Here is a 13,472-nt window from a genome sequence, read left to right on the forward strand (position 1 = left end):
TGTGGAGTTCCCTGTGCTGTACAGTAGGTCCTTATTAGTTGTGTTTTTTTATATATCCCATCATTCTTTAAACTTGTGGAGTTCCCTGTGCTGTACAGTAGGTCCTTATTAGTTATGTTTTTTTATATATCCCATCATCCTTTAAACTTGTGGAGTTCTCTGTGCTGTACAGTAGGTCCTTATTAGTTATGTTTTTTTATATATCCCATCATTCTTTAAACTTGTGGAGTTCCCTGTGCTGTACAGTAGGTCCTTATTAGTTATGTTTTTTATATCCCATCATTCTTTAAACTTTTTTTTTTGCTTCGTGGCACAATACGATGTGCCAGGCTCGCCTAGTACTTTCCCTGTCCCAGTCCTGGAATTAGCCTTTACTCTGGGAAGCCCTGGGCTATTTTGCTGGAGAATGACATGTAGAAACCAAGAGTTGGGAGTTACATGTGGCCATTGCTATTGGCTCTTACTGTACCCAGGCTCTCTCAGAGTGGGCAGAGGTAGGGAATGTACGTGTGTATATGTGTAGATATAGATTTACATCTATATTCCTTTTTTAAAAATTTTAACTTAAAACATACAGATATGAGTTTATTTGTCAGTCTTTTGATGAGAAGCCTAGGCTTTTCTTTTCTTTTTTTTTTTTCTTTTCTTTTTTAAAAAAATCTTTTGGCCATGCTGTGCAGCATGTGGGATCTTAGTTCCCCCACCAGGGATCGAACCTGTGGCCCCTGCATTAGAAGTGCAGAGTCTTAACCACTGGACCACCAGGGAAGTCCCCTAGGCTCTTTTTTTTTTTTTTTTAATTTTTATTGAAACACAGTTGATACAATGTTGTATTAGTTTAATGTGTACAGCAAAGTGATTCATGTACATATATATACATTCTTTTATAAATTCTTTTCCATTATAGGTTATTACAAGATATTGACTATAGTTCCCTGTGCTATACAGTAGGTCCTTATTGGTTATCTACTCCATATATAGTAGTGTGTATATTTTAATCCCAAACTTCTAATTTATCCCTCTTCCCCCCCACCACTTCCCCTTCGGTAACCACAGGTTTGTTGTCTCTGTGAGTCTATCTCTGTTTGGTAAATAACTTCATTTGTATCATTTTTTTACATTCCACGTGTAAGTGATACCATACGATATTTGTCTTTCTCTGTCTGACTTGCTTCACTCGGTATGATAATCTCTAGGTCCATCCATGTTGCTGCCAATGGCATTATTTCATTCTTTTTTATGGCTGAGTAATATTCCATCTGTGTTTATTTCTACATCTGTCTCTCTCTAGTGAAAGTCATGAGTTTACACTGATAACTTCAGTTCCAACCCAGCACTACAGGGCTTATTCTTGTTTTCTCCCTTTACATAATTGTAGCTCATTTCTCCAGCAGTGGGAAATCTGGCTCCCAGTGCCCTTAATATATTTACTTATTTATTCGATCCCCCTGAAAGTAACCAATCTCTTATGGCTGCCACTGCCTGCACCCCTGGCCCCCGAGGTGGAGGCCCTGCTCACCACGTTTGGGTCCTGACACCCTATTCTGGGTCCTGTGTGGCCCCTGCTCCAACCCCTCTTCCAGACACCTACTTGCTTTGTGCTCAGGAAGGGAAAGGAGAGGAAGAGATTGATGTGTTTAAAATAGAATAGATAACAGAGGTCACAATGAAGGAAAAGGAGGAGAAAGACGATGAAGAGCAGGAGAATATATTTGCATAAAAAGCCACAGAGAAGGAAATGACGTAATCGCATTCCTGTATTTTTTCCGAGGTTTGATCTTTGAGGTCCCTGGTTTGTGCTTGAGAAATGGATTTCAACATGAGGCAGGGCTCGTTGGGGACAAGGAAGGTGTGACAGGGGACCTGTCACAGGCGAGGCTCTGCCCGAACTGGCCTTGCTGGTTTCTCTTCTTCCCAGGTTTGTGTTTTAAATGAAGGTCTTATTTAATTTTAATTACATAAGTAATACACGAATACCTCCCCGCTGTAAAACATTCGCACAATATAGAGAGAGGGCAAAAAGCCCTTTTGAGAAACGGGAAGTCAACCAGTGACAAAGGGAGGAATTTGGAGGGCAGTGTGGAAATATTTTTCAAAATGACAAATGCACATCACTTTTGACTTGGCAGTTTTCCTCTTAGGAATTTATCTTACAGGCATGGATCATATGGCCAGCATGAGGTCTGCCCAAGTGATATTAACTACAGTAGTGTTTGTAATGGCAATAAAACTAGGAATCACCTAAGTGTTTATTAAAAGGGGTCTGGTTAAGTTAATGATAGTACATTCAGACAGTGTGATGCTCTAAGGGCATTAAAAAAAAACGAGGTACAGCTCTATGTATTAATCTGGAGAGAGCCTGAAGAGAATCTTAAGTGAAAAATTAAAGTAAGATGCAGAACTGTGTGCTACCATGGTGTAAAAAACATGATCCATGTGTGAATGCTTGTATATGCCTAAAATATCTCAGGAAATCACTATATTCTTGCTTCTGGAAAGGGAATCGGGTGGCCACGGGATGGGGGTGGGGAGGAGATTTTCCCATCCCTCCTGATGCATCCTTTATATCTTTCCTGTGTGATCTTGGACAAGCCATGTGTCTTCTCTGAGCCTCAGTTTCCCCGTTTGTAAAGGGAGGGTCATGACAAGGGAGACTGGAGTTCTTATTCTGGAACTGGCACAGCAGATGGGCTGTTAATGAGAGGCCCTGCCTCCCCCCAGTCTGGGTCTTCACAGAGAAGTCACTCCAACTTTCTACTTTATCTGATGATAAAGAGACGCATGCACCCCAATGACGCATGCACCCCAATGTTCACAGCATCCTTATTTCCAGTAATGCCAAGACAGGGAAGCAACTTAAGTGCCCATTAACAGATGAATGGATAAAGAAGATGTGGTATACATATACAGTGAACTATTACTCAGCCATAAAAAGGACTGAAATATGCCATTTTCAGGAACATGGATGGACCTAGAAATTATTATACGAAGTGAAGTAAGTCAGACAGAGAGAGACAAATATTATATGATTTCACTTATATGTGGAATCTAAACTATGACACAAATGAACTGATTTATGAGACAGAAACAGACTCACAGACATGGAAAACAAACTGATGGTTACCAAAGGGGAAGCGGGGGGGAAGGGATAAATTGGGAGTACGGGATTAACAGAGGCACCCTACTACACATAAAATAGATAAACAACAAGGATTTACTGTATAGCACAGGGAACTATATTCAATATCTTGTAGTAAACCATAATGGAAAAGTATTGAAAAAATATAAATATATGCATATATATATGTATAACTGAATCACTTTGCTGTACACCTGAAACTAACACAATATTGTAAATCAATTACACTTAAAAAAAAAAAAAAGAGTCAGTAGCATTTGCAGCCACCAGTCTGCAGTGAGATGCACAAGGGGATTTTCCTAACTCCTTGGCAGTCTCTGGCGGGTAAGAGGCAAGATAACCCAGTCCTTTCCCAGGCCTCTGCATTCCCAACCACACCCCCGTGCTTGGGTCCCCCTGTGGGTCTCCCCTTCAGGAGTCTCAAGAACCATGATCGTTCTCTCCCTACGGAGACCTCTGTTGAGTGGGGAGTGGGCTCCTGTGGGCTGTCACTCACCCAGCCTAATAAGTGACCTGTGTAGGAGCCCATCTTGGTTCTACATGGCAGGAGCTCCATCGCCTGGTCCAAAATCCTGCTCCTCCGCCAGTCTGTGACTTTGGGCAAGTCCCTGCATCTCTTTGTGCCTCAGTTTCCTCATCCATAAAATGGAAACAGTTCCTACTTCATAGGGCTGTTGTGAAGACATCCTAATTAGCTAATGTGACTAGATCTGCTCTGTCCACTAGGGTAGCCACTAGCCCCACGTGGCAGTTGAGCCCTTGAAATGTGGCTGGTCTCAAAAGAAGTGTGCTAGCAATGTAAAATACACACTGCATTTTGAAGACTTAGTATGAAAAATAAAAGAATGTAAACTAAATCATTCCTAATTTTTAGGTTGATCACATTCTAAAATGATATTTTGGATATGTTGGATTAAAGCATGGTTAATCTCCCCCGTTTCATTTTCCTTTTTTTAATGTGGTTACTAGAAAACGTAGAATTACATGTGAGGCTCTCACATGTAAGATGTGGATGTTGGATCTGCACTGGTTTAGAAAAACTTCGGGCAGCCTCACATTAGCTGCTACTCCAGGCGGCCCTCAGAGCTCATTTTTTGTTCCCACAGCTACTGATTGCTTTTCTCCACAGCTTTATCGAGGTATAATTGACAAATAAAGTTGTATACCTTTAAGGTGTACAAAGTGATGATTTGACATACATATACATTGTGAAATGATTGCCACGATCAAGCTAATTAACACATCCATCACCTCCTGTGGTTACCGTGTGGGTGTGTGGGTGGTGAGAACATTTAAGATCTACTCTCTTAGCGATTTTCAAGTAAACAATACATAGTATTAACTATAGTCACCGTACCATATGTTGTTAAATCCCCAGAACTTGTTCATCTTATAACTAGAAGTTTGTCCCCTTTCACCAACATCTCCTCATTTTGCTTGATTGTTATTTTGATTGTGTTTTGTTGGTTGGTTGTTGTTTTCGTTTCGTTTTGTTGGTTTGTTTGTTTGTTTCGGCCGCACAGCATGTGGGATCCTAGTTCCCTGACCAGGGATTGAACCCGCAACCCCTGCATTGGAAGCGTGGCCTCTTAACCACTGGACCGCCGGGGAAGTCCTGGTTGGTTGGTTTTTCTTATTTTTTACTTTTATGTTTCTTTAAACTTTTTAGTTTATATTGGAGTACAGTTGATTAACAGTGTTGTGTTAGTTTCAGGAGTACCACAAAGTGATTCATTTATACATATACATACATCTGTTTTTTTTAATTAATTAATTAATTTATGGCTGCGTTGAGTCTTCGTTGCTGCGCGCGGGCTTTCTCTAGTGTCAGTGAGTGGGGCGGGGTCGGGGGGCCGGTGCGCAGGCTTCTCATTGCAGTGGCTTCTTTTGTTGCGGAGCACGGGCTCTAGGCACGCAGGCTTCAGTAGTTGTGGCGCACGGGCTTAGTTGCTCCACAGCATGTGGGATCTTCCCGGACCAGGGCTCAAACCCGTGTCCTCTGCATTGGCAGGCGGGTTCTTAACCACTGCGCCACCAGGGAAGCCCCATCTATTCTTTCTCAAAGTCTATTCCCAATTAGATTATTACAGAATACTGAGCAGAGTTCCCTGTGCTAGGTTGATTGGTTTTTTAGAATAAGAAATTTGGAGAGATCGCCAGCACATACAGAATTCTGTGTGACTCTTGAATATCTCTCAAATCTGTTCATGTCTTCTGTTTCTACTGCTTGAGTCCAGGCTTCCTCTTCTCTTGCCTGCTCCCTGCTGTTCTCTCTCTTTTTTTAAATTTAATTAATTTATTTTATTTTTGGCTTCGTTGGGTCTTTGTTGCTGCACGCGGGCTTTCTCTAGTTGCGGCGAGCAGGGGCTGTACTCTTCATTGTGGCACACGGGCTTCTCATCGTGGTGGCTTCTCTTGCTGCGGAGCACGGGCTCTGGGTGCACAGGCTTCAGTAGTTGTGGGTCGCGGGCTGTAGAGCGCAGGCTCAGTAGTTGTGGCTCGTGGGCTTAGTTGCTCTGTGGCATGTGGGATCTTCCCGGACCAGGGCTTGGACCCGTGTCCCCTACATTGGTGGGTGGATCCTTAACACTGCGCCACCAGGGAAGTCCCCATCAGAGGACTTCTGAGAAGTGGGACGCTGTCTCTTCCGCTCTCTTCCCTTCATTTTTCTATGGGGGAGGGGGGAACTTCCTTCTGACCCAAGACTTGACAGTTGTCACAATAATTCGTTCCTGAATGCTGCAGGGAAGTGGCTGTGGTTTCTGTGGAAAGTCCCAGAGAAATTCTTATTTTCTTGGCTCCTGTAACCAATTCAACCCAGATTTCTTTGCTGAGGCCACCATCATCAACTTTTATTTTTACACTTTCCCAAACCTTTTTAATGAAAATTTTCAAACATAGAGAAAAGCTTAACTAATTTCACAGTGAACACTTGTGTACCCATCACCTAGGTTTGACCATTCCCATTTTACTCTGCTGTTTGCTTTATCACACGTCCACCCGTCTTTCCATCTCTCTGTCTATCCATCACTCCCTCTGATTTTTCTGATGCATTTCAAAGTCGATGTCACCACTTCCCTCTCAACGCTATCGCATGTGTAGCTCTGTGCCAGCCAGATTCCTATCGTGAATCAGAAACTTACCATCATTTAGAGGGTTTCCTTGCACCCCTTCTGGGTCCGTTTCTGGGTTTCAGAAAGGAGTAGGGGAGATAGGAGTAATGCAGTGGAAAGATGGGGGCTAGACCTTGAAGGCCCTCGTAGACCATGATGAGGAGTTTAATAGTAAGATCACTACTCTTGACGATGATGGTGATGATGATATACTGGATATTTTTTGTTTGCTCTTTCAGGTCCGCTCTCCACCTTTCCCTGTCATACTCTTGGGAATAGGATCCAACCTTGGGAGGCTGATCACTATGGACTACCATGGGCTTTCTTGACCTCCAGTTTCCTGTGGGTTGGCCAGTGGGGACACTGACAAGAGATTGGAAGGAGGGGTCTTTATTTCCCCAGCTCCCTCCCTGATACGGCGGTGGCCTCCAGCTGACTGTGTCTTTCCACCCAAGGCCACAGCTCCTGTCTGGAGGTCCACTCCACACACATCTGGGTTCTTTCAGGCCTGGGGGTAATCAAAGCTCCTATCTCTCTAGACCTGAAGTGCTGCACCACCCTTGTGGTTTCCCTGCGCACTGCTCCATCTTTGGAAATAGTCTTTTATTTTTTTTAATTGAAGTATAGTTGATTCAGAATATTGTGTAGTTTCAGGTATACAGCAAAGTGATTCAGTTGTGTGTGTGTGTGTGTTTGTGTGTGTATGTGTATTTTAGATTCTTTTCCATTATAGGTTATTACAGTATATTGAATATAGTTCCCTGTGCTATACCCTAAATCCCTATTGCTTATCTGCTTTATACATAGTAGTCTGTATCTGTTAATCCCATATTCCTAATTTATCCCTCTTCCCCCTCCCTTTCCCCTTTGGTAACCATAAGTTTGTTTTCTATGTCTGTGACTCTGTTTCTGTTTTGTAGATAGATGCATTTGTATTATTTTTTTAGATTCCACATATAAGTGATATCATGTAATATTTTCTTTCTCTGTCTTCACTTAGTATGACATTCTCTAGGCCCATTCATTTTGCTGCAAATGGCAATATTTCATTTTTTTGTGTGGCTAATAGTAAATAATCATTTTATTAAACTCTCCCCAGTCGATCAGTTCGGATTTGCTGTTTCCTGCTTAGACTCTGAGTGAGGCAGCAGCTAACTGTGCTGAGAACATCCTAAGAGACATTCTTCCAAGAGCTTTATAGGAAACAATGTATTTTTTAAACATCTTTATTGGGGTATAATTGCTTTACAATGGTGTGTTAGTTTCTGCTTTATAACAAAGTGAATCAGTTATACATATACATATGTTCTCATATCTCTTCCCTCTTGCGTCTCCCTCCCTCCCACCCTCCCTATCCCACCCCTCTAGGTGGTCACAAAGCACCGAGCTGATATCCCTGTGCTATGCGGCTGCTTCCCACTAGCTCTCTACCTTACGGGAAACAATGTATTTAATCCACCTGATGACCCTATGGAGAAACAGAGGTCTGGAGAGGTGGTCTCTAGCTCAGCGTTTCAGAACGAGGAAGTGGCTGACCCACGATTTGAACCAGCAGGAATCTGAACTGCTAAGAGTAACTAACTGGGAGCCACTGTGGGAGTTTTAAGCCAAGAAGTCAGGTTGGTGTTTTGAAAGCGCCCTCTGGTGGCTGAGAGGAGCACTGTCAGCTGAGTTAGCATCTACCCTGTCTCTGCAGAGAACTTCTATTTGGCTAATGTGTCGACAACATTCAACTAAATCCTGCACCGGAGACCCAGACAAATGGACTCTGCCTGGGTTCCAGGATGTCTTCTTGGAGGAGGTGACGTTGGAGCAGGGCTTTAAAGGACAAGTAGCAAAGGCCTGAGAGAATCCGCCTTGTTCTGGGAAGAGGGTGCAGCATTGTGTCCGGGAAAGCCCAGTGATGAGGCTAGGGAAATAGGTCAGGACTCATTTGGGAAGGTACCTTGGCTTTGGGACTTTGTCCTATAACTCACTTTGGAGCTTGCGAACCAGCAAATTTCAAAGACAAAATTAGAGGTCAGACATAGGGTGGTCAACTTTTTATTCTGCCAGTTTGGACTTAAAAAAGATAGGGAGAGAGAGAGACCATTTTGTTAATTCTAAAAGCATTTATTGAGCACCTACTGTGTATTAAGGAATGTTCTGGGGCAGGGTCTGAGTTCGTTTTTCCCACTCTTGTACCCTCAGAGTCTAGAGTCACGGAAAGTCCCTAATAGAAGGAATGAGTAAAATTAAAGGCATTTGCTAGGGTAAGGTCAGTGTGGGAATAAGCTGCTGGGAACAAGGTCAAGGTGTGTGAGGCTGTAGATGAGCTTGGAGATAGAAGGGAATAAATTTGGAAGTCTTCAGTCTTTAGATTATTATCAGTTTTAAAACTAATTCATTTTATTTTTACGGTTATTTCCTGTATTCTGGGGATTTCATAAATAAATATGAAAGAGATTTCCCTGGTGAGTCTCTTTCTTCTTAGTTGCAGCAGGGGCAACCATGCCATGGGGATTTTCCTCTTAGGGACTCCGGAAGCGGGAGACACTGCATTTTGTGGGTGAAAACTCCAGCGGTAGAGTGAAAGCTGTCACCTGCTGAACACTCGTCATGACCCAGGCGCTGTCCAGAGCTCTGTCCACATATTAACTCATTTAGTTGTCATGACAGTAAAATGCAAAGTCCTTACTCTCATGATCCCGTCCCTGCCCCGCTCTCACACATTACCTCCTGCCACTCATATAACCTCCTGCCTCCTGCTTCCTGCCTTTTTCACTCCAGCCTGCTTCCCATTCTTCCTACACACCAAGCTCATGTCCACCCCCAGCCCTTTGCACCGGCCATCGCCTCTGCTGGGAAAGCTCTCTCTCCATCTTTGGATGGCTTCCTCTCCTTCATTCTCATGTCGGCTGGAGCGTGACCACCTTATGAGAAACAGCATTTCTTCTTCCACACCCCCAGCCCTCCAGCCCTCTACTCTGCTTTACCCCTCTTCGTAGCAGTTCTCTCTTCTGACATCCTATTGTACATGTATCTGTTTTTTATGCAACTGCCCCACATGAATGTCAGCTCCATGAGGGCGGGAACTTTGTCTCACCGACCTTTCCTCCTCACCCAGAGCAGTAGGAGCTCAATAAACATCAGGACCCTGAGTGATGGAAACAATCTGTCGAGGTAAAACTGCTATCATCCCATTTTACAGATGAGGAATCAAAGCCACAGGGAGGTTAAGTCACTCAGTTGACAAACGGCAGAGATGGGATTCAGATCCAAGCAGCCCAGCTTAAAGACTGGACCAGGGACCTGCAGGTTTCCCATATCATTTAGCTTTTGCTATAATAATGCTGTGTAACAAACCACCCCAACTCTCAGTAGCATTTATTTAGCTCACGAAGTTTGTGGTGGGCAGTTTTAGGCTGGGCTTGGCTGGATGGTTTTCCTGGGCTCAGCTGTGCTTACCCACATGTCCGGAGATCTGGTGTTGGCTGATCTAGCCTGGTCTTGGCTGGGGTGTCTGGGAGACTTGGTTTTGCTCCACATGTCTGACCTTTCCAAGAGGCTAGCCCAGGCTTGTTCTCATGGAAGCAAAAATACAGGTAAAAATGTACCAGGCCCCTCAATTAAGTTGTAGGCTGGAGATTGGCACTCTGTCATTTCCAACTCATTCTGCTGGTGAAAGCAAGTCACACAGCCAACCCAGAGTCATATAACTACAAAGTTACATGGTGAAGAGCATGGATACAGGAAGGGGTGAGGAACTGGGGCCAAAAGTACAATCTACCATAGTTCCCATCAGCTGAAAGATCTTGGGCTCTGCTCCCCAGCAGGAGAGGTCAGAGGCCATTTAACAGAGGATCCGAGGGAGCTCCCTTTTCATGCTTCTTTGAAGGAAACACTCAGGGTCAGGGTGGACAGGGTTTGTGTGGGGGGAAGGGAACAAAGTAGTAGAGAGTGGATGGGGGAAGAAGCTATGGTGTCTGCATTTCTTGTTTGGGTGTGGCTGTCTAGAGGAAGCTGGCTGGAAGCTTGGAAGGCATCCACGTTATCTGGTTGAGGAGTGAGTGCTTTATTTGATCATAGTCATGGCATTATCTGATTTGAGGCTTTTCATCTAATAGATTAATTTAGATCTATTTATCTATCAATCAATCATACATTGGCTATGTTTTTCTGAATTTTTGTCTTTGGCTCAGTGAAGCCTTGGTTTGTAAATAATGGTGCAGATGGGGGTTTCATGCATCCTAAGATCTTTTGAGTCATTTCAAAATCTTTCCTCCTAGTTCTTGTGTAAGCTTTGGGCTTTGCAAACCCGCCTTCCATGCTGCATGCCGTGCAAAAGCCACTTAATCATCACAACAGCTCTATATAGCCAGACTATGATTATTTCCATTTGACAAGCCAGGAAGATTTAGTGGTTTCCACAAGCCAGTTTCCCAGAACTTTTACTGCTTGTAAAAATGATTGGACCCAGATGATTCTAGAACTTCCCTGGATACAAAAAGCGAGGCTGGCTACGCTGTCACCTGCAGAGTAGAGACAGCTGTCCTGGCACAGGGGCATGAGGCAGGGATTCAGACACACTCCTGTTGCAGGAGGGGGGACCCCTTCCAGGGCTCTTGGCTAACACTCGGAAATGAACTGTCCAAGGAGACACACGTGCTGATAAAGCAAGAGACTTTACTGGGAAGGGGCACCCGGGTGGAGAGCAGCAGGGTAAGGGAACCCAGGAGAGCTGCTCTGCCACGTGGCTTATAGTCCCGTGTTTTATGGCGATGGGATTAGTCTCCGGGTTCTCTCTGGCCAATCACTCTGACTATAAGTCCTTCCTGGTGGAGCTCGCATCACTCAGCCAAGATGGATTCAAGCGAGGACTCTGGGAGGCTGGTAGGACATATGGACTGGAGTCTCCTCTCTCCTTTTGACCTTTCCTGAATTCTTCCGGTTGGTGGTAGCGAGTTAGTTCCGCATTCCTTACCAGGACCTCCTGTTTAAGAAACTCATGCAAATGGTTACTGTGGTGCCTGGCCAGGATGAGCAGTTTCAGTCAGTGGTTCCCGTAACACTCCCATCTCTCCAGCACCACAGGATGTAGAATGGCAGGACTGGTCTCTCTGCAGCTGTCATTCTTACAGTAACTGTGGGTGTGTGTTTTTCCTGGTTCCTGGTCTGGAGTAACCTTCATATCCTCAGGGCTCATAGGCTTTGAGAAGCTCAAGTCCGTAATAGCAGTGATCCTTTTACAGCTCACCTGGCAAACCCAAACTCAGTCTTCCACATTTGGTCCCTCATGGTGCATTTGGAGTGTTAATTAATTTCCCCGTGTTTTACCAATCAGAACTCAATTTTTTTTTCTTTTTTAAAATGTATTTATTTTTGGCTGCGATGGGTCTATGTTGCTGCCCTCAGGCTTTCTCTGGTTGTGGCAAGTGGGGTCTACTCTTTGTTGCGGTGCGCGGGCATCTCATTGCGGTGGCTTCTCTTGTTGTGGAGCACAGGCTCTAGGCTGCAGGCTTCAGTAGTTGTGGCACGCGGGCTCAGTAGTTGTGGCTCGCGGGCTCTAGAACACAGGCTCAGTAGTTGTGGCACGTGAGCTTAGTTGCTCTGCGGCAGTTGGGATCTTCCCGGACCAGGGCTCGAACCTGTGTCTCCTGCATTGGCAGGCGGATTCTTAACCACTGTGCCACCAGGGAAGCCCAGAACTCAGATTTTTTGGTTCTTGATCTCAGAGCACTGAGAGACACAGGTATGTCCCAGCCACTCAGAGATACTATTCTGGCCCAGAGCAAAGAACCTGGTCTAAGTGTTGGGCCTTTGCAACGCTGAAGATGCTCCCAGCTCTCCCCACTCTTATCACTGCATCCCTAAGGGCTTCCTCAGCACTGACCATCGCACCAGGAGCAAATGTCCTATTACCTAGCGTGGAGCTGGAAGGACTTTATCAGCCCCACACTCTGTCACCCTCAGCCTGTGCCCATCAACCTCCTGGGAAGGCTGCCCATTTGTTGGGACAGCCCATTGATTAGAAAGTGCTTCCAGACAGGGCCTTGAGGCAGCTGGCCTCTTGCAGCTTGAGTCCTGAGGGTCCCACATTTCCCAGCTGCCTAGGGGCAAGCTTGGCATCCCCAGGCTATACCCTACTCCTGGCTTTCTGTGTCTCTCACAGTGGAGCCAGACTGCTGGGGTTCAAATTCTCGCTCTGCACTAGTAAGCGTGCTTTAGCATCTTACTTAGACTTTCCTGTGCCTCAGTTTCCTTATCTGTAAAATGGGGCTAGTAAAAGCACTGACCTCACAGTGTTGTGAGGAAGAGGTGAGTGGACCCATGTAAAGTGCTTCAAACCCTGCTGTGGTCGGAAGCCCTCCATAAATACTGACTGTTGATACTTTAACTATTCACAATGCATCATACTCTACCAGGCACATTGATACTCACTCCTTCACACTGTGAAGGGGAAAGATTCGGGGCCCAAGGTGGCTGGGTGTGAAATGCTGAGTCTTTATTTACCCATTCTACCGTTTACAGGCATTTGGATTGCTTCCACGTTTTGGCAACTACAAATATTGCTGCTAGGAACATTCTTGTAGAGGTCCTTTGGTGGACATACCTATGCACTCCTGTTGAGTACCTAGGCTGGGCTGGAAGTGCAGGGTTAAAGGGTATGCATATGTTTAGCTAAATACTGAGAAACAATTTTCCACGGTACTTGGATATACTTACTGAATTTTGAGAATTCAATATTTGAACCATGAGATTGTATTTCCTGTTTGAATAAAGAAAATTCAGACGTACAACTTGCAAACACCACCAAGTTGCCCAGACATTGCTTGAATTGAGTGTATCAGTTTCCAATTGCTGCTTGTAACAAATGACCACAAACGTAGTGGCATAGAATAACACAGGCTTACTTACAGTTCTGGAGGTCAGAAATCTTAAATAGGTCTTACTGGGCTAAAATCAAAGGCCGTCTTCCTTAAAGAGGTTCTAGAAGAGAATCCACTCCTTGCCTTTTCCAGTTTCCAGAGGCTGCCTGTCTTCCTTGGCTCCTGGCCACGTCACTCTGATTTCTGCTTCTGTGGTCACATCTCCTTCTCTGACTCTGATCCTCCTGCCTCCCTCTTATAAGGACCTAGGTAGTCACACTGGACCTTTCCTGATAATCCAGGATAATCTTTCCATCTCAAGATCCTTAATTTAATCACACCTGCAAAATCCCTTTTGCTATGTAGGGTCAC

General features: G+C 44.7%; 1 non-coding gene across 1 annotated transcript; it reads right to left on the bottom strand.

Annotated features, from left to right (window-relative positions):
• Nucleotides 1-695: 695 nt before the first annotated feature.
• Nucleotides 696-768, bottom strand: TRNAR-UCU (transfer RNA arginine (anticodon UCU)). The gene has a single exon. It is a non-coding gene; the product is annotated as a tRNA-Arg (tRNA).
• Between the last annotated feature and the right edge of the window lie 12,704 nt (nucleotides 769-13,472).

The sequence above is a fragment of the Neophocaena asiaeorientalis genome, unplaced genomic scaffold (assembly GCF_003031525.2).
Source record: "Neophocaena asiaeorientalis asiaeorientalis breed wild unplaced genomic scaffold, Neophocaena_asiaeorientalis_V1.1 scaffold629, whole genome shotgun sequence".
Lineage (NCBI taxonomy): Eukaryota > Metazoa > Chordata > Mammalia > Artiodactyla > Phocoenidae > Neophocaena > Neophocaena asiaeorientalis.